General features: G+C 43.0%; 1 long non-coding RNA gene across 1 annotated transcript in view; it reads left to right on the top strand.

Annotated features, from left to right (window-relative positions):
- LOC115851597 (uncharacterized) overlaps window positions 1-10,177 on the top strand; it is a 298,398-nt gene extending 288,221 nt beyond the window's left edge. Inside the window, exon 4 of the long non-coding RNA XR_004038858.2 lies at window positions 10,081-10,177. This is a non-coding gene — a long non-coding RNA (uncharacterized lncRNA). The remainder of the gene's footprint in view (window positions 1-10,080) is intronic.
- Window positions 10,178-22,389: the final 12,212 nt, after the last annotated feature.

The raw sequence follows: 22,389 nt of genomic DNA, 5'->3' as shown, positions 1-22,389 counted from the left end.
TCAGTGGTTCTTCATTCCTTCCTATTGCCGAGTAGTTTTCTGTTGACTGACTGTGGCAGTTTGTTTGTCCATTCTTCCGTTGATGAACATTGGAGTTGTTTAAAATTTTGGGCTATCATTCGCAGGACCAGGTGGCTTCACACGTGACTTCTACCAAACATTTAAAGAACAATCAATACCAATCCTTCTTAAATTCCTCCCCCCAAATAAAGAGGGAATACTTCCAAACTCATTTTATGAGGCCACCATTCTCCTGATACCAAAACCAGACAAAGACATCACAAAGAAGAAAACTATAGGCCAAGATCCCTGATGAACATAGCTGCAAAATCCTCAATAAAATATTAGCAAACTGAATTCAACAGCACATTAAAAAGCTAATACACCATGACCAAGTGGGATTTATCCCTGTGATGCAAGGATGGCTCAATATGTGCAAATCAATCAATGTTACACATCACATTAAAAGAATGAAGGATAGGGCTTCCCTGGTGGCGCAGTGGTTGAGAATCTGCCTGCTAATGCAGGGGACAAGGGTTCGAGCCCTGGTCTGGGAGGATCCCACATGCCGTGGAGCAACTAGGCCCGTGAGCCACAACTACTGAGCCTGCGCGTCTGCAGCCTGTGCTCCGCAACAAGAGAGGCCGCGATAGTGAGAGGCCCGCGCACCGCGATGAAGAGTGGCCCCTGCTTGCCACAACTAGAGAAAGCCCTCACACAGAAACGAAGACCCAACACAGCAAAAATTAATTAATTAATAAACTCCTACCGAAAATAAAAAAGAGTGAAGGATAAAAAATCACATGGTAATCTCTATAGATGCAGGAAAAAAAATTGACAAAATTCAACACATTTTCGTGATAAAAACTCTTGACAAATTAGATATAGAAGGAATTTACTCAACACATAAAGATCATTGTATAAAAATCCCACAGCAAACATTATATTCAATGGTGAGAAACTGAAAGCTTTTCCTTTAATATCTGGGATAAAGTAAAGATGACCACTCTTGCCACCTCTATCGAACATAGTCCTGGAAATCCTAGCCAGAGCAATTAGGCAAGGAAAAGAAATAACAGGCATTCCAATTGGAAAGGAAGAAGTAAAATAATTTCTGTTCGCAGATGACATGATCTTATATGTAGAAAATCCTAACAATTCCCCAAAAAACTGTTAGATCTAATAAATGAATTCAGTAATGTTGCAGGTTACAAAATCAGCATACAAAAATCACTTGTGTTTCTATACACTAACAATGAAATATCCAAAAAGAAAATCAAGAAAACAGTCTCATTTATATTAGCATCAAAAAGAATAATATACTTAGGAGTAAACTTAATCTAACAACTGAAATACTTGTATGGTGAAAACTACAAAACATTGATGAAAAAAAATTTTAAAGACAAATGAGTGGAAAGACATTCCATGTCCACAGATTGGAAGAATTAATATACACAGCTTTTTGTATGTCCATCATTTTATTTTTCAGTTATTCACCCAGAGTGTTCACTGAGAATATAGAGACTGATTTTTATATATTGAGCTTATATCCTGCAACCTTAATAAATTTACTAATTATTTCTTGTAGTATCTCTGTAGATTTTTAAAGGTTTTCTACATACAAGTCATGTCATCTGTGAAAGATAGTTTTACTTTTTCCTTTACAATTTGTGTGAAATTTCTTTCTTTTTCTTATTGCATTGGTTAGGACCCAAGTACAATATTCCATAGTAGTGAAACTGGACATTGTTTTGTTCCTAATCTTATTTAAGTAGGATGTTAATTGTAGGTTTTATAAATGCTTTTCTAAAATTAGATTGAGGAAGACTTGTTATATTCCCAGCTTTAAGAAAAATCCTAGAGATTATATGTTTTTAAAAATTATGCCAGGGTATTGAATTTTAGCAAATGCTTTTTCTGCATCTATTGAGAGAATCATATAGTTTTTCTCTTATACTCTGTTAATTTGGTGAATTATATTGATTATTTTTTGATCGGTAAACAAACCTTGCATTCCTGGGACAAATCTCACTTGGTCATGGTATCTTATTCTTTTTATACATTGCTGTTGGATCTGATTTGCTAATATTCTCTTAAGGATTTTTTTTTTCTTTTGTAAAATATTTTTCAGGATTCAGTATCAGGTTCTGCTTACTTTATGAAATAAAAAAGGGAGTCTTTCGTCCTCCTCAACATTTCTAAAAGTGTGTAAGGTTGGCATTATGATTCCTTAAATGCTTGACATAATTTACTAGTGAAGCCATGTGGCAGTGGAGTTTTCTTTGGTGTGTTTTTTTTAAATCACTAATTCAATTTTTAAAATAGATTTAGAACTATTTAGATTTTCTACTTTTTCTTGTGTCAGTTTTGAAAAATAGTATTTTTTCAAGGGATTATCCCATTCATATCAGTTGTCAAATTACTGACATTAAAGTGCTCATAATATTCCTATTTTCCTTTTAATTTTTGAAAAGATCCATAATGATAACACTTCTTTCATTCCTGATAATTTGTATCCTCTCTTTTTCCTTTCATCAGATTTGCTAGAGATTCATCAATTTTATTAATCTTGTCAAAGTGTCTAATTATGACTGTTAATTTTCTCTATTGTTTATTCATTTTCTTATTCTTTGATTTTCACTCTTATTTTCATTATTTACTTTTTTCTACTTTGTATTTATTTTGCTCTTCATCAAGCTTCTCAATATGGAAGCTTAAATTATTGGCTTTATATCTTCTTTTCAAATATAGGTATTGAAAGCTGTAAATTTCTATCTAAGCATTGCTTTAACTGCATCCCACAAATTTTGATGTTTTGTGTTTTTATTACCATTCAGTCCAAAATATATCTAATTTCCCTTTGATATCTTCTCTGTGCATGAGTTAAAACACTTGTGTTTTTAGACTTGTGTTGTTTAACTACAAAATATTTGGAGATCTCCTAAATATCGTAGTGTTATTGATTTTAAACCTATTATTGTGGTCAAATAATATACTTTGTACGATTTCAATCCATAGAAGTACCTTGAGAGTTATTCTGAGAGTTATTTGTGGTCTATTTATGTGTTTATTTCATGTCCATTTGGAAAGAAGCTTTCAAGAAGGTGCCAGTGTTCTATAAATATCAAATTGTTTTTCAAATTTTGTGCATTATTATTAATATTTTGTGTACTCATTCTATAAATTACTGAGATGTTAAAATCCTAAACTATGACTTTGGATTTCTCTATTTCTCCCTTTAGTTCTGTCATTCTGCTTCATGTACATTAATGCTTCATTATTAGGTGTATAGACATTCATGATAGTTACGTTATTTTGTTGAATTTACCTTTTATCATTATGAAGTGGCTGTCTTTATCTTCAATAATAATCTTTGTCTCGAAGACTTTCTCTGTTATTGATATAGCCACATGGTATATGTTTTCCATCCTTTTATTTTTAACCAGTCTATGTCTTTTTGTTTAAAGTGTCTTTTATAAATGGCTATAGTTAAGTCTTGATTTCTTATAGAGTCTGACAATCTCTGCTTTTAAATTAGAGCAGTTAGTTGACTTACATTTAATACAATTATTGATATGATTGAGTTTAGGTCTAGCATTTTGGTATTTGTTTTCTGTTTGACCCATCTGTCTGTTTTTCCTCTGTTCCCCTTTTCTGTATTCTTTTAGGTGAATTAAATATTTTAATGTATCATTTTAATATCTCCTCTGTTGACTTTTTAAATATACCTATATTTGTAATTTTTAGTGATTTATCTAGAGATTACCCTATGAATCATTTATTTATGAACATACACTTTCAAATAACAATATACTATTTCATGAACAAAGTTAAGAACTCTACAACAATATCATGGCATTTATCTCACCCCCATCCCTCTATACTCCTGTTATCATATATTTTACTGATACGTATGCTGTAAACTCTGTAATTCAATTGTTATAATTTTTGTTTTAAACAATATTAATAGTCTTTTAAAGAGTTAATAACTTTCGCATTTGGATCTTTTTTATAGTTTCCACCTCTCTGCTAATATTCTCCTTTTATTCTGTTTATTTTACAGTCACTATCTAGATATTCTAACATCTGGGCCATCTCTGGGTCTTCTTCTATTTACTCTTCCTCTCTTAACCCTATCACATTTTCTTGCTATCAGTTCTTTCCTTATGTTGGATATTGTGTGTAAAAGATCAGTAGAGACTGAAGTAAATAATATTTACCCACAGAAAAGTTTATGGTCCCTCTAATGTGAGGGTCTGAGACAATTAAAGCTGTATTTGAGCAAGTTATGGGCTTTGTTGCAGCTTCAGTTAGATCCAGTTCACCACCGGCTTCAAATATTTTGAGAAGGTATCAGGATTTCTCCCTTCATCAGGGCTGGGTCTCTGAGCACCCGTGAGACTAAAGAGGTCTGAAAGCCCTGTTGTCAGCTTTCTGAACCATGGAAGGTCTCTCTCTGCTTTGTTGCTAGCTGCCAGCTTTGGGTTTTAGGTCCTGTCCGCAGGTTTCTGCAACTTGGGAAACCAGCCCTGCTCCACGTGGTGGAGGCACGGTGTCCTTGAAGGGATTGCTCTCAACTCTCTGTCCTGTTCCCAGTCTCCAGTAGGTCTTGCACTTGGGGAAGATCCTGCGTGCCTCAAGGGTATTCTCTCAGCTCTCCTGCTTTGTCCTTAGCCTTTGGTCTATAACTCTGCGTACTTCATGGAGAACTATATGAGAGCTTTGGCAGGTGGGTGGGTATAGACTCGCTCTGTGGCTACGGCTTTTTGGGATTCTAATCTGTCACATTAGCTCACAAACAGCCATTAAATGTTGTTACAAGTTTGGCTGATAGCTCTTCACCCAAGTTTATGGCAGATTCCTCCCCTTGCTGCCACTTTTTCATGGATCGAAGCAGCCATGGATATCTTCGATCCTAGGAAGAGCTGGTCGCTTCTGGAATTTAGTTTATTTAGGTTTCTTTACATACTGAGCTCTCTGATGGTTTTAAAAATCATGATACAAAAGAAAAACAAACAAGAAATCATGGTTTAGCTCATTCTCATTGCTAGGGCAGGCTCCACAGTCACTCGTGACTCTACATCCTAACCAGAAACAGAAGCCCCAGAGGTATTATTTTTAAAATTTATGCTAATTTAACAAAGGAAATGGTAACTTGTTGTTTTAATTTATATTCTCTGGGAACTGAACATCTCAAATCATTGTTTTCTAGTTACATGGCATCTTTTGTAAGTATCTTTTGCCCTTCTATCTCTGAGTCTTAATTTTTTTCTGACCAGTACGAGGTCTTAAACACCAAATATAATGCCTCCTTGCTACATTTGCTGCAGTAGGTTTTGGTTGATGTTTGCTTTTCTGCTTTATACTTTTTGTAGTCCAACTTACAGATCTTACTCTTTCATATTCCTTGTATTGCTTCTAAGCCTATAAAGTTACCTTTCCTCTAGAGGTTGGCAAAATATTCAGTTCTATTTTTCTGAGATTTTGATGTTAAACAAAAACACATTTAACTCTTCCACTCAATTGGAATTTATTTTAGCACATAACATAAAGTGAGGTTCTAAAATTACTGTTTCTCCAAATTGCTGGATAATTGTCCCAACAACATTTATTGGGTAATCCTTTCATCCCCTCATGGAGCTGTAATGAATCTTACATCTTTGTACATAATTGGGTCCATTTCAGTGCCATCTGTTCAATTACAGTGATCTCTCAGTCTGGTCCTGGGCAGATAGAGATGAATGTTTGAAACTGCAAAGCTACGATGTTAACTGTGGACTTGATATGTCCTCGTCAGGGACCAAGAGCCACTTTCTGTCAGAAAGCACCCGGAGACAGTTATATAACTTTCATTTGTTTACTTATTTGCTTGTTTAATTCTTAAATCCCCTCCAAGTTAAAGCTCTTTGAGGACTGTGATTGGCTTAGACAATGTTTAACTTTATCTGAGACTTATTCTCCTGGAAAACAGCAATGGAAATGGTGTACAGCAAAGAATCACCCTCACAAATATGACTTAGATGAGATTCGGGTATGACCCCCTTGTTTTCCTATGACAAGGGCAGACACAGGCCCTCCAAATCCCAGTTCTTTGTCTCATAAAGGATTAGCTGAACTGTTTGTTCCCACTGATGTACCTGGACAAAATACTTGCTGACTTGCTAACTTGTCTTGGCCAATTTATTTAGCACTCCCAACCCCCTGAACTTCGACCCATGCGCAGCCCGAACCAGCACTGGAGGCACTGGGAACTCCTTCACAGCCCTCCTGAAAATAGGCTGACTCCAGGGCTTCCCGGGTGGCCCAGTGGTTGAGAGTCCGCCTGCCGATGCAGGGGACATGGGTTCGTGCCCCGGTCTGGGAAGATCCCACATGCCGCGGAGCGGCTGGACCCGTGAGCCATGGCCGCTGGGCCTGCATGTCTGGAGCCTGTGCTCGGCAACGGGAGAGGCCACGGCAGTGAGAGGCCCGTGTACCAAAAAAAAAAAAAAAAAAAAGGCTGACTCCAGAGAAAAGCCATCCCTCAACCACTGTCTGATGCAGCCCCCTGCTTTCCTACTCTGCGACGCCCAGTTCTTTACTCCTCCTATAAAAGTAAAGCCCTTTTCTGCTTGACTTAGAATCTCAAAGATGTTCAGGTCAGAACATTCTTTCTGTTATCATGGTCTCCCTTCACTTATTGCAACATTCTCTTTCACTTCATGTTATTATTTCCTACTTGAGAAGAGAGAATCTAGTTTGACTATCTCTTGACTTGAGATATCAACTCCCCACTGTAGCCCCAGTGTCTAAACAATTCCCGTAGCAGAGGAGGTGATTAATCAGGTTCAACTAATGGTTCAAGCTACTTTTTTTTAATTATAAGAATAATACATAGGGCTTCCCTGGTGGCGCAGTGGTTGAAAGTCCGCCTGATGATGCAGGGGACACAGGTTTGTGCCCCGGTCCGGGAGAATCCCACATGCCGTGGAGCGGCTGGGCCCGTGAGCCATGGCCGCTGAGCCTGCGCATCCGGAGCCTGTGCTCTGTGGCAAGAGAGGCCACAACAGTGGGAGGCCCGCGTACCGCAAAAAAAAAAAAAAAAAAGAATAATACATAATCATCAAAAGAAAAAAATCGAACTGTCAGAATGCTATGAAATAAAATATAAAATCTCCCTTCTCTTCAAGTTCTATCCTTTAGAAGTTTCCGCTGTTTATATCTTTCAGGACATTTTCTGTGCTTATGTGAAAAAATATATGTATATATAATAAATGACAGTATTTATATCTAATATTCTTCAACTTTCTGGATTCAGTTAGCATTCAGTACATCAGTATATCTTGGGTGTTTTTTCCGTATCAGTGTATATGGAGTTACATCTTTCTGTCTAACAACAGCATAGTATTCCATTAGAGATGTACCATAATTTATCTATTTTGTTCCAGGTATTTGATATTACAAACAACACTGTTGTAAATACCCTTATATATGCGTAAGGAAAAATTTTAAATTTAAGAATTCAAAATTTTGGTAGATTACCAAATTGTCCTTCAAATTTACATTTCCACCAAAGAAGAATGAGAACATTTTTTTTTTTCTAAATGGGGTTATTATTGGACTTTGCCTAGATTATAGATGAAAAGTTGACTTTTGCTACTAATACAGTTTACATTTCTTTCACTGTGTGAGATTGAATATCTTTTCACATGGTTGTTGGCCTTTCTAAAATTGAGTTTTTCTTTTCTTACTGATTTTAAAGAATTCTTTTTATATCGAGTAATTTAGTTTGTCATATATCTTGCAAGTAATTCACCCATTTGTCTTTTGACATTGTAAATGCTTTTCTTGCCATAGAAAATGTTCCTATTTTTATATAGTCTATTATTATTTTCTTGTTATAGCTTCTGCATCACTTTCAATTCAACGTATACGCCTATCACAGTTTACGTAAAGCCAACATCTATGAACATTTGTTTTCCATTTTTAAATTATTTTAAACAATATTTGCAGATGCATATTTATATTCATTGTTAACTGTTTCCTTTGAGTAAATTCCTAGAAGTGTTATTTTGGAGTCAAAAGGTGTGAACATTTTAAACATTGAATAGGTGTTGCCGAATCGAGGCCACTGATTTTCACCCTCTTTTGGGTTCAGTGATCTACCCCATCAGTAGAAATGCCTCTTTTCACCCAGAAGAGTTAGAGGCTGGAAATGAAAAGGGATGACGAGCAGGAACACAAGGGTCCAGGATAAAACCACCTTTTAAGAAGACATTCTAAGGAACTTCAGCACATGTGCAAATTCAAGTTAGCATTTTTATCACTTAGCTTTTACTCCTTCTGTCACAGTTTGCTGGAGGGGTTTATTGGTTTCTCCTGAGCTTTGGGGGTGGGGATGTGGACTCATTAGAACTCTGCCTAATAGTTAGGTTTGCATGCAATGATGGTGACATATATCAGCAAGCGAGAAGCCCCTTTCTCTCCATTTTGCTGCTGCATATGAACTCATGGTCAGTACAGTTGACATAACTCCTCATGCTGCGGAGCAACTATGCCTGTGCGCCACAGCTACTGAGCCTGCACTCTAGAGCCCACGTGCCACAACTCCTGAGCCCACGTGTCACAACTCCTGAAGTCCGTGCACCTAGAGCCCGTGCTCTGCCACAGGAGAAGCCACCACAATAAGAAGCCTGCGTGCCGCAACAAAGAGTAGCCGCCGCTCGCCGCGACTACAGAAAGCCTGCGCGCAGCAACGAAGACCCAACGCAGCCAAAAAAGAAGACGACAACAACAACAAAAAAACTAGATTGGAGCAAGGGGCACGTTTTATGTACTTGTGAATAATGAATTTGGACTAAATTGGATTTCTCTCTTTTAAATGTAAATGAAAGGAGAATTTACAAATTCTGACTGTTGCTGCTAATTCTACCAAAGGTAAATTGCACACTGCCTTGCATACTTACAGACAAGTAGGAAGCTTGAATTTCTCTGTTTTCAAAACTAAAACTGGTTTTGGCGCTTTAGTTAAAATGACAAGGTGGCTGATTTGCTTGATGGTTCCTTTCTATGAATTCCAAAGAATTATATATAATCTTACACCCAGGAACTTGGTTTAACGGATCAATCTTCTGCATTAATTTCGCACTTCTATTTATGCCTCTGTCATCTTCGCCACAAGACTGTGAGCTCCCTGAGAGCAGGCGCACCTTGTGATGGAGAATGTGCCCTGCTCAGGCAGGTGCTGGGGAGACCTTTGTCAAATCCCTAAGTGTAGCCACATGTGACTTCCTCTGGAAGTCTTGCAGCTGCTGGTTGTTCAAAGCAGGGAGTTCTGATATGATCTGACATTGCAGAACCTTCTCCCTAAATAAGAACGTTCATGTTACAGGAACTTTCTGCAGGGTGATGTAGCAGAGGCCATGAACTTTGTGGGGACAAAATCATTCGCTCTTCATACAGTAAAACCTTGAGGTGGTGACTCCTCTGCTTAGTTCCTGTGTGCTTTGGGGCAAGTTCCTTAACTTTTCAGTGCCCTGAAAAACTCACCACGGATTTTTGTCCTTGGTTTCCCTCAAGTGCGTGGCAGGTTCTCAGTCCCACGTGGGAGCAGTAGGTGCCCCCCTACCCTAGCCCTCCTTTAGGGTTTTGCAAACTTTCTCAACAGAGACATGCCAGTCTTGCTTTTGGAGCCTGTGTGAGGTATGAACGGACTCTTGTCAAGAGAATAGGACAGGAGGCTGATGGGGGTACGGGAGGGGGATCAGGGAAAAGAAAGCCTTAAGGATGAGACAGCTGGGCATAATCAGTATTCTTGGGTCAGCTGGGAAGCGGAAGCATTCCCAGTTAGGCATAAACCATTAGGACACTGCAGGTGGGGGAGGACACGATCTTACCAAAAATGCGGCTTGGTGAGAGCCAGGTTCCGTGCTCATCCGCCTTCCTTACCATTCTCTGTGCCCTCTTTGCTGATGGTCAGAACTTCTAGCTGAAGAGCTGGTATTTAAGATCCCCGACCTTCCTCGGCATCGAGGCATGGTCTGAGGCTCAGAGGGGAGCGGACTGGGGTTCAGGAATCTCACTTCTGGTTTTCATTCTCAGAGCTGCTCCAGAACTCCCAAGTGATGTGGCTGACTCCCTTGGCAAGACTGGCCTCAGTTTCCCTGGGATGAGCAAGTCGGAAGGTGAAGACCCAAGGTGAGTCACCATCTGCAAAAGGTCACAGATGGCAGACTTAAAACGTGCATTGAGAGGGAGAGGAAGCCAGAAAGCACAAAATTGGAGTTGGCGCATGAGAGAAAGAGATTAAACAGAAAAAAGTAGAATTGCCAGCAGCTTTGGATTTACCCAGCTGGAGTTTTTCCACTGGGCAAGGAAAGCTTAAGTAATCCAAATTCATTTCCAGTTAAAGGCAGAGCTCAGAGAGCAATCAGACAGGTGACCACAGCTGGTACCACATTTTCCCCGGAGATAAACTACTAACGCTAAACATAAGCCGTGCATGCTGGGAGAGGGGCTGTCTGGGATCAGCCGGCCCCAGGCACAACGCAGAAGCTGGAATGTTTCAATTATTCAGCACACCTACAGTAAATGCCTGCTCTGTGCTAGGCACTGAGCTTCCAGCGTGTGCCTGAGATACGCTCCCTGCCTTAGAGTCCCTCATAGCCTATAGTGGGAGATGCACAAAGAGAGTGTTGCAGGATCACGGGATAAGTAATCTGATGACAGTATCCAAAGTCACCCTGTAAAGAAGGAAGCAGGGAAAGGTGGATGGGGGTCGGGAGTTAGGAAAGACTTCCTGCAGATTCAGACACCTTGACTGAGTATGGAATGACAAATAGGCATTATCACGCCGACAAGGAGGGGAGGGAAAGGACTTTGGAGGCAGCTGGAATAGCAGGTGTGATGATGTGGTGGCAAGAGAGAGCTTGGGTGTACTCTGAGGAAATGCCAGCAGTCCTGTAAGGCTGCAGTGTGGGGGGCACCTGGGGATGTGCCTGAAGTGAGACCCCTGGGGCAGGATGGGGCCAGGCTATGCTAAGCAGTCTGGATTATATTTTGGAAGATGATGGGGAGTGACTGGAGGGTTTTGAGCAGAGTGTTGTGATCAGATTTCTGTTTTTAGAAGACTGTTCAGACAGCGTCGTGGGGGATTATTTGGGGGGAAGACTGGAGGAAGTGAGATCGTCTGCAAGATGATAGCAGTCGTCTAGGTGAATGTACCGTGGCCTGAACTATGGCTCTGGGTGGGAGGATGGAGAAAAGGAGATGGATTTGGGAGATCCTGAGGATAGAATCCATGGACTTGGTGACTGAGTGACTGTTTCAGTGTGGCTTGTCAAAAGAGTCAGGTTTCTCATACAACTCAAAAGTAAAAAGCAAACAACCCAATCAAAAAAATGGGCAGAAGACATAAACAGACATTTCTCCAAAGAAGACATACAGATGGCCAACAGGCACATGAAAAGATGCTCAGCATCACTAATTATTAGAGAAATGCAAATCAGAACTACAATGAGGTATCACCTCATACCAGTCAAAATGGCCATTATCAAAAAAATCTACAAATAAATGCTGGAGAGGGTGTGGAGAAAAGGGAACCCTCTCGCACTGTTGGTGGGAATGTAAACTGGTACAGCCACTATGGAGAACGGTACGGAGGTTCCTTAAAAAACTAAAAATAGAACTACGATATGATCCAGCAATCCCACTCCTGGGCATATATCCAAAAAAGATGAAAGCTCTAATTTGAAAAGATACATGTACCCCCAATGTTCATAGGGACATTATTTACAATAGCCAAGACATGGAAGCAACCTAAGTGTCCATCAACAGATGAAAGGATAAAGAAGATGTGATATATATCTACCATGGAATATTACTCAGCCATGAAAAAGAATGAAATAATGCCATTTTCAGCAACATGGATAGACCTAGAGATTAGCATACTAAGGGAAGTAAGTCAGAGAAAGACAAATATTATATGATATCACTTATATGTGGAATCTAAAAAATAGTACAAATGAACTTATTTACAAAACAAACAGACTCACAGACATAGAAAACAAATTTAAGGTTACCTAAGAAAAAGCAGGGGAAGGGATAAGTTAGGAGTTTGGGGTTAACAGGTACACACTACTATATATAAAAGAAACAACAAGGATTTATTGTGTAGCACCCAGAACTATATTCAGTATCTTGTAATAAACTGTAATGGAAAAAAAGAGTCCGATTGGCAACAGGGGGTGCCATCCTGGGAGATGGGGAGGAGAGGAGGACAAGGGAGGGGCCTTAGAATGCATAGAGGGGGCAAATCGAGAGGTGCCTGAAGGACATACAAATGTCAGGCAGTTTGGAGCCTCACCCGTTTTTCTTTTGCTGTTAACTCCCACGTTCTGAAGTGGGCACCACTGGGCTCCCACCCTCCCCTGTTCTAAGCAGTAGCACCCTTACAACTGTGTTTAGAGGATGGCCGGGTGGTGGTATTTGCGGATATCAATTTCATGGTGCAAGGGGGCTCACTTCTGCCAGCCTGATCTTTGAGAACTGAGTTGAGCGTCATTTGTGGGGGAGGATCAGGGAGAGGAAGGGAGGGACAAGTGGGGAGAATCCACGGAGGACAAAATGAAGGAGCTTAATGCCGTGCTCACCAGCAGCCGGCGCTGGTCTGGTTCACGGGAAGTCATTGGAGGATGGCGGAGGAATTAATTCTGAGGCTGTATCGGGCTGGGGCAGGGAGAACAGAACTCCTCTAACACACAGGTGGCAAGCTGGAGTCTGCCTGCAAAACCCAGAACACAGATGTGTTTTGTTCGGCTCTGGAATTGTTTTTCTAAATTAGTTGCCAGCATTTAAAAATCAAGAGACTTCACATAAAATTTGGATTTCAGACTTCAATTGGAAAAATAAGACCCGCGTACAGGTGTTCCCACCGGGCAAAAATCAGCTGGAGCTGCCTTTCAGGTGGCCGTCCTTTTCTGTGTGCACCAGCCCCACCCTCCTCTTGTCTCCCCTGAGCCCGCTTTTCTCATCAATGGGACCGACCACCTTCCCTTAGCCAAGCAGACCAGGGGCCAGGGGCCCACTCCTTTCTTAACCTTCAAGACTGTTGGCAGTACGAAATGACTGTTTTCTCTCTCCCTCTCTTCGAAAAAGACTTTGGCCTAAACTGAGTGCCTACTCTGGGAACTGTCTCCCTTCTACCATCCTGCCTGTTGCCAGGCGCATGAATATAAAAGATATACTCGGCCACTCTGGGTCAGGAGCCGCCCACTGGCCTCTGGACAGTAGACTGTAAAATTGCAACTGTGACGCATGTCACGGGAGAGAAGTATGTTAGAGTTCATGGCATAGTCCAGAAGGAGAGGGCACGTGTCTCTGAGATCTACTGGATGAGAAAGTATTAATGATGAGCACGTGGGAAGAAAGGCTGTTGAGGGTGGAGGGAGCAGCAAGGTGGAGAGATGCTAGGGCACAAAGACATGGACGGATGAGCCAGGAGGCAACTGTACGAGCCCAGGAGAAAGATGCTAGCTTGGATTAGAGAAATGGCAGGGATATGTTTGAGGGAATTTTAGGAAGGAAATAGATAGCACTGAGGGATGGATTGGTGATAAGGAGAGGGCTGTGAAGTGATGTGTCCTTAGTTTCTGGTTTGTATAACTAGACAGAGAGTGGTGGCATTCACTGAGCTATGGAGCTGCGGGAAAGCATGAGCAAGGGAAGGTCACACGTTCATCCCTTCGGAGATTGAGGTGACTTGGAGACATTGCAGAGGAGCTGACAAATAGACAGTTGGATACACAGGTCTAGAACTCAGAGAAGCTTGGACTCTAAAGAGAGCTATCTGCTACGAATCTACTGGTCTTACGGTTGGCTGCCTACTGACCACTTTGCTTTCTCAGATCTGGACAGTTTCATTGTTCATTCATTCATGAATCCAGTACATGTTTTTTAGATCCCTAATGTGCATCCACCCTGATAGGTGCCAGCTACATAGTGGTAAACAAACAGATGCTATTCCTCCCCTCAAGGAACCAAGCTGTGAGCTTTGCAGAAAGTGTGGCCATGATTGGATTCCCTCATCTCTAGTTTTGTTCGCGCCTCCTCACACCATTGGGGTTATTAACGGTGGGCTGGCAGGTCTCTGTATTTCCCTTTCTCTTGGATTGTGATTAACCATTTTGAAATGATTTACTCCTGTTTTAATGCTTCACAGCTACGTTTAGACAAGAGTTTCAAAACTGCCTGCCGTTGTTACTCTGATAGTGGTCTGCATAGTATATTTGTCTCTAGACGTTGGGTCTGAAGCTCTGAATGCTCTGAGGTGGGTCACCAGACCTTGACTACCTTCCTGCTGATTAGAGCTGATCTCCCAGTCCCCGAAGGAAGTATTTCAGATACTGTGAAACTTGACCTTTCTCAATACTCAGAGCCAGAAGAGACTGAATTAGTCATGAGCATTGATTTGTTCCTCAGTCTCCTTCTCTAGACTTTCAGTACCTTGAGGGAAGGACCATAGTATTCAACCTTGTATCTCTGGTTTCCAGTCCAGTCCCTGGTGTACCAGAGGCAGTGAATGAATATACATGCTGAGTGAATTAATGAACATAGGGCATCTTTGGATGACTGTCTTGTTCATTTAGTAACTTTTTATTTGACTTAAACTTGTATGTTTTTGCCTCATCTCCTTAACTTAAATTTGAGTTGCTCTCAGTAAGAACTTGGTTGTTCTGTGATGTTGAACCCCAGCAGATGCTCACTACAGATGTGTTGATTGATAGCTTAGAATTAGGAAGAGCTTGGTTCTAATCACTCTCCTTCCCCTGTGATGATCTCATCAGTGGTTTTCTCAATTTTGCCCGGCTTACAAGAGCAAGTCCAAGTTACTTCTTGAATACTTACCACCTCTCAAATTTTGGATGGAAGGACTCTTAAGCAGGGCAACTTTGAAGAGCTCTTTGGCTGCCACAAACTAAATTACTTTCTCTCCGTCTCTTCCCGGTGTCTTAGGAGTTGCTATTATTATTATTTCACAATGGGAAGAGGACTGAAGCTCAAGGAAGTTAGTCAACTTGCCCAGAGTTGGGATTTGAATCCAAATGGTTCTGATCCAAAACCCACGCTCTAAGTCAAAGACTGTACCATTTCTGTAAACATCAGAATCACCGGGAGCCTAGGAACATTCCTGGCCTCTGTCACAGACTGTGCTGTGAGTTAGAGTCTGTGTTTTAACAAGCAAAGCACCTAGTGGGATTCTCATGTGGTGGCACTTGGGCACTGTGCCGTCATCCCCATGGGACACAGTCACCCAGGGGCTTAGACTGTGTCTCTGACAGTATCCATCACTGCCCCTTGGGGGCCAAGGGCTATGACATTTTTCTACTCTGTGTTTCCAGAAACCTGTGAGCCTGGAACAAAGCTATGCTGGCCGGCCTCCAATAGGGGCTCTAACATGAGTCCCTCCTATAAACCAGGAGGCGGTTAAGCACTGATAAGCAAGGGCTCCAATCACCTTGCATCAGCCCAATAAAGGAGATGATCTCTTCCTCTCCGTATCACCAGCTTGGAAATACAACAAGTGAGACCCAAAGAGGGCCAGGTAAAGAGAGTACACATCCACCCCCGGCGGGGCAGTGTAGAGGGACCATTCGGCGTGCTGGTAGTGGAGCAGCCCTCCCTAGAGCTCAGGGAAGAGGGAAGGAGGAGAGCCGACTAAGACCTAGTAGAGACCCAGGGTCCTGTCCCAGAGGGAGAACACACAGGGCCTCCTGGAGGGGAAGAGCTCAGATACTAGTGCTAAGCAGAGCTGGGCTCTCCACTTATTGGCTGTATCACTCAGGCCAGCTACTTACCTGTTCTAGCCTCAGTTTCCATATCTGTAAAATGAGAACACTAATCCCTACACTGCTATGTGGTGCACAGATGAGAGATAACCAAGGACACCTTGCCTGGCACAGTGCCAACTCTCAACGGAAGGTACCCATTAGCAGGGGTCTGAGGTTTTCAAGGGCATGTCTGGGATAGAATCAGATAGAATTCAGCTTTACCCTCATCCTGCACTAAAATTCCTCCTTGGGAAACTCAGGGTGGGGGTGGGGGGGTCCTGGCACCAACACGGACTCATCAAGTGGCATAAATATTTACAGAGTCAGGCAACCTCACCAAATGTCTTCCCTGTGCTTTGGCCCTGCACCCTTCTTTTAATCGTTGCTATCTAGAGTGTTCTGCAGAGAGGGGCTCAGCATTTAGAAAGATGAGATAGAGGGATCCAGGAGCTGGGAGCTTGGAAGAAGTTTTTAGCTGATGTGAAAGGTGCAAGACTGAACATGCTTTAGAGCCTGAAATTGAGTGACTGTTGTGATTTGCTTCAGAGCCTTTGATTTGCTGTTGGCATATTTTTAGGAGACCCTGGACTATTAAAGGATGTGCAGGCTGGGCCACCTGCCAAGGAAACCCTGGCTTGGCTCCTTCTGGAGCTTGCCAAGCTTTTGCTGCCCTACGTTGTAGCCTTGAAGCCAGGGGACATTCAAAGGCCCTGGGATATCCCTGGGAAAATAATGCCAAAAGCAGTAGCAACTCATATTTAGAAAGGCACTGTGATAAATGCACTGTTTATCTTTATAGCAGTCCTGTGATTTGAGTATCCCATAATGATTAAACACAGTAACTCTGAGAAGAAGAGTGCAGATGACTGAGTCCTGACTTTGACTCACTGTGTGAAATCACCAAGTTCTTAACCTCTCTAAGCCTCAGTTGGCTCACCTGGAAAATGGGAATAAACATATCTATCTCATAGGGTGATTTTGAGATATTCCAGATAAAGCCAATAGCCAATATCTAGCATATAGTGTAACCATCAACAGATACTAGGTATTGCTGTGTCCATGCTGTAGATGCAAACACCGAGGCCTCAGGACTTGTGTGCTGAATGTCACATAGGCAGGGAGCAGAGGAGCCAGAACTCGGGCTCAAGGATGTTTGACTGTATGCTTTTGTTCTTAATCCCTGGATATCCTGCCTGAGCTGAAAAATTCCTTCAGGAAGTTTTGCTCAACTCAAATGATAGGGAGGGCTGGGGTTCTTGTCACCCTGTACTCTGTAGAGATGAGGACCTCCAGACAGGCAGACAGAGTCTAGAGGGCCTTGGGGCAGCCATGCCGGGCCAGGAGAGCGCTGCTGCTTAGGACGCCTGCATCCTGACGGTGTTGCATCCCCTTGCCCTGGGCTTCCTGGGTCAGCCCCCCAGAGAGGCCACATCTATGGTGTACTGCCTTCCTTCTGACTCGCTCCACAGCCATCGTCTCAGGAAAGAGAGCCAGAAAGGACGGGATTTATCCCATCCGTTTATTGGAGCGCAGACTTTCCTGTTTCAGGTGGCACCAACTGCCCTGCAAGGACGCACTTCCTCTCCGTCCTCCAGCCTACCCCTCTCCTTCCGCTGTCTCCTGTCTCCCTCTCTCAGGCTCTCACTCTCGCTCACTTTGAGAATTCCTGTGAAAGATCAAATAATTAGCAGCCTGGCGTTTTCGATGCCGTATCGTATTTCAATGCAGCAGTGGATGCAACTAGATCCGTGCTCCTCAAACTATCTGCGACGAAGGAACAGGGTTTTTCTTTGATAATTTCTTGCAGAATGATATTTTAAGACAATATGTATCTTTCTAAAAAAATGTATTCTTTAGAATACATTTCTGGGAAACTGAAACAAAGATAAAAATACAAGTCCCTTTTAAATTATTAGAATAAACACATTAAATTACTCTGCCAGATTGCTATAAAGGTTTCAGATGCTCTCGATTTCTGTACTTACCTCACTATGGACCAGTGACAAAAAATGTGCAGCTTAGTCCCGATACGCACTTTGGGTAGCCCTGGTCTAGCTGACCTGCAGCGGGAGTGTGGACCCCCGTCCATAGATTACAGGTCTGTCTCATAGCCGGCAGTTTCAGCAGTGGACATGGCCTGAACTTTCAATGGCTGTCATTGTCAAGTGATGGTGGCCAAGATGATGCACAGGTGTGTGTAAGAGCTACGTCCCGTCCCCTGCAGCATGCAGTCCACACTACTGCGGCAGCTTCCATGGCAGCACCACGTGGAAAGGAGGCCCCAGGCTTGAGGCTGGTTGATAGACACTGCAGAGCTCCCATAAATAATTGTCTGAAGGTTTAGGCTCTGGGAGGAGGACTGAGAGGTAGCTTCTTATCTTTGTCTCTGATTGGCACATTGGAGGGTTATTTGGGGAGGGGAGCAGAGGGAGGCCATGGACCCGCTCCACAAAAGCCTGCCTCTCAGGGACCTGAGAAGCATGATAGCATATCAGATCTTCTCTCCCCTTAACCTTGTCAGCCTGCCTTCCAGCTCAGACAGTTCCAGCAGTTGACAAGAGGAAGGGAGGATGATGGGAAATTCCTGCCATTCATATCTGCCAAGACTTTGACTCAAACATGCCCAAGAACAGGTCCCTGTTCATCTGTGAATCCTGCACTCACCTTGGTGCACGAGAGGGAGAGAGGGAGAGAGAGGGGGAGGGGGAGGGGAGGGGGAGGGGGAGGGGAGGAGGGGCTTGTGGTGATGGGTAGGTATGTCTGCCTCCTTGGAGGTCATGCAGGCATCTGCTGGTTTGCCTACCTCCTCTTTTTACCTGTTCCATCTCCAAGCCCCAGATCCACTTTGCATAGCCCATTATTTTCCTATCTGAGAAGAGTTTCTAGCTCTCAGTGTATTTATAACATAACTGATGACTGACAGGTCCTAACTCAATTAGGCAAACACAGCTTAAGACTCACTCCTAAAGTGTCCCAGGTAGGGCTATTCAGAGTTCTGTCATTGCCGTTGGGCATTCCAAAATGCCTTAAGCTCTCAGGAACAAAAGACACAGCTCCCACCCAGGGGAAGAAATCTTTTTTTTGCGGTACGTGGGCCTCTCACTGTTGTGGCCTCTCCCGTTGCGGAGCACAGGCTCCGGACGCGCAGGCTCAGCGGCCCTGGCTCACGGGCCCAGCCGGGACACGAACCCGTGTCCCCTGCATCGGAAGGCAGACTCTCAACCACTGTGCCACCAGGGAAGCCCGGAAGAAATCTTTTGTTAGTCAAGGGTAAGGGTGGGATGCAGTAATGCCCTCTTTGCGTTCCAGCCAATGCTGGGAAGGTGGGTGGGCAGCAGGGGAAGAATGACAGGGCTTTTCACACCAAGGGAATGGCTGCCACCAGCCCCACGTAGCCCTGCTCAGAATGCCTTCCCTTTTTCCATCTTTATCCCCAAATAGCATTCCTTGCCATTTTTCCCCGGAAATCAAGAAGTGCCAAGGATCAGGCAGGTGGGAGTCAAAGCTCTTGCCTACGGATGGTACAGAAAGAAATACTTTGGCCTTTCAAGTTTTCAAAACTGAAAAGGTCCAGGCCATGAGTATGATGCAGTCATTCCAATTGGGGTCTCCTGGGACGTGGCAGCCAGCTCAGTCTGCAAGCTACAGTTATTCCCAAGATGGTAGACTGGAGCAGTTAAGAGCAGGGCTTTGCCATCTGACAGAATTGGGCCTTGCTGTGTTAAAATACCTCTTTTCCTGGGGGCCTTCAAGTCTTTCTCTGACAGTCCCATTCATTCATCACCAGTAGTCCTGTGGTTTTGGCAAGTCAGCAAATATCACTATCATTTTTATTTTAAGACACGGGAGAGAAGCTTTTTCTTACCCTAGGAGCATCACCCCAAATCACCCCAGTCAAAGGTTAACCCTCCAGAAAACCTCCTCAGAAAGCCATCCCAAAGTGTGCCAAGCCCCAGGAGAGCTGGAGAGTCATCGCAGGTAGCTGGGAAGCCACTGCAGTTCCACAAACACCTTTGACATGTGATGGGAAGGTGCTCTGTGGACGTGGCCATGCAGCACAGATGCTGAATGATAATGACAAAGCCCGCGGGACCGAGCGGGACTCCCCATCTGCCGTGGCTTCCAGCCTAAAAACCGAAACCTGAAGGCTACTTCTGTATCCATTCGTATTGGGGGTGTGGGGTGTTCCGCATCTCTGTGCTCTCGGAACACGTTGTTTACTTGGGGGTTAGATTTGCAGAAAGGAGTGGAGGCCAGTTGAATTGATTTCTGAGTCGCTCCAAACCCACCTTCTCTTTCCTTGGTCCAACAGAAAGGTTATGCCTGTGTTCCTCGGCTTGCTTTTTTTCCCCTTTTATCCCCTCCAGCCCTGCTCTGGCCTGACCTGGAAGGGGCCTAGCCAGGAAATGGCCATACCTACCCTGGACCTTCCCTTATGGTACTGGGGCCAAGGTGGCTCTGCCCTGGGAGATCCCGTGGTCAAGAAAAACGTGAAAACGTTATACAGTGGGGAAACGGGGGCCCCTGTGCAAGTTGGGTCAAAGGGGATAGCAAGGTCCGGTCCAGGGGAAGGGGGGGGCGTGTAAAGTGAGGGGGGAGATTGCCCCTTCCTCCCTGGCCCAGTCCCTCCCCTCCTCCCCACCTGGTTTCCCAGTCCCCACCCTTCCCCCATGCTCTCTTCTTTACCTGCCTTCCTGCTGTAAGTGGACTGGGGGTAGGTGGTCAGCGGCACCCACAGCCTCAGGTGAGACCCCTCAGGATGGGCTCACAGGCTGGGGGACCAGCTGCCCTCTGGGTTAGGGAGTTTCTTAGGCTATTTCTGCCCAGGAAGGGCACGGGGCAGGGACACCTTATTGGGAATTTTGCAGGGCACCATTCTCTACCTCCATTTTCTAGAGTGTCTTTACAGATAAAAACAATTCTTGTTCATCTTTATCATCAAAAAATGAATAGCAAGCACATTCACGTTCCCAATGACACCCTCCTTCTGCCTCCTTTTTGAGGAAAAATCGGCAGATGTAGAAAAGCCCAAATAAGGAAACAAAATATCCTGCTATCCCATTACTCAGAAATAACTACGGTTAGCATTTTGATGTAAATTATTTTACTCTTTTTCCCTCTGAAAAAATAGAACTTTTAAAAATTGAAGTATAGTTGATTTACAGTGTTGTGTTAGTTTCAGGTGTACAGCAAAGTGATTTAGCTATCCATATATATATATTCTTTTTCAGATTCTTTTCTATTATAAAGTTATTACAAGATACTGAATATAGTCCCCTGTGCTATACAGTGGGTCCTTGTTGTTTATCTATTTTATATACAGTAGTGTGTATCTATTAATCCCGAACTCCTAATTTATCCCTACCCCCTTCTTTAGTAGCCATAAGTTTGTCTTCTATGTCTGTGAGTCTATTTATGTTGAAAAAATATATTTTTAGCAAAAACAGATATCATACAGTAATATGACCTGTTCCTTGCACTTAACAATGCCCATAAACATTTCCCAGCGTATTAGAAAGTTTTCTACGGCATTTTTTTATGTTTGCAATCAATTTCATCATATGGTTATAGCATAATTTATTTAATAATAGCAGCTATTTATAAAATGCTTCCTATGGGCTAAGCTTTGCACGCATCATCTAATTTATTCCTCGCCACAAATCTGTGAGGTAAATACTATTACTGTCTGCCTTTTATAGAGAAGAGACAGGTTTGGAGACAATATTTTGCCCAAGGTCACACAGGGAGCTTGTAGAAGAGCTGGGGTTTGAAGCCCACTGCAGTCTCTCCAGCTCCCGAGTGGACTGGCTTCCGTGATGTGTTGCTACTTCAGCCAAGCATCGTTGCTGGCACTTAGATTGCTTCCGGCTTTTCAACGTTACAAACAGAGCTCTGAAGAGCATCTCTATAGCTGTATGTTTTGCACATGCCATTGTTATTTGCAAGGATAAGTTTCTAGAAACGAAGCAGTGAGGTCAAAGCGAATACACATTTTTTATGGGGTGAGAAGATTTGCTTTGGGGCAGGAGCAGGCAGCCCACAGAGGCATTGTTGGGGAGGAGACGCCTGCTCTACACCTCCCCCCGCCCCCCCCCCTTCCCCCTGCCCACTGGAAAGGTTACAACAATCTGGATTCCCAGCATCACTTTTATTTTTTGCGTCTTTATTGGAGTATAATTGCTTTACAATATTGTGTTAGTTTCCAGATCCCGTATAAACACCAAGAATTCTCATTTTAAATACACTTGCTACATTGTTAGGTGGAAAAAATGGTATTATTTTTATTTACAGATTTTAAATTGCTAATAAGTCCAAATAAATATTTTAAATTTGTTATTAGGTCATCTCTCTTTTTTGTTGACTGTCCTGTTTATGTCCACCATGATAGGACATGGTTGTGACCTCCAGGAACTCATAGCAGTTGTGTGTTCTTATTGCCATTCCCTACCTGGAATGGGTGGATGGGTGGATGGCTGTCTGGGTGAGCAGCACTGCCTGGTGTGTCTCCTGACAGGTCTGATTTTATTTTATTTTTAAAATTTTATTTAATTTTTAAATTTTATCGACATATAGTTGATTATAA

The sequence above is a fragment of the Globicephala melas genome, chromosome 9, assembly GCF_963455315.2.
Source record: "Globicephala melas chromosome 9, mGloMel1.2, whole genome shotgun sequence".
Classification (NCBI taxonomy): domain Eukaryota; kingdom Metazoa; phylum Chordata; class Mammalia; order Artiodactyla; family Delphinidae; genus Globicephala; species Globicephala melas.
This window is presented reverse-complemented; position numbering and strand designations above follow the sequence as displayed.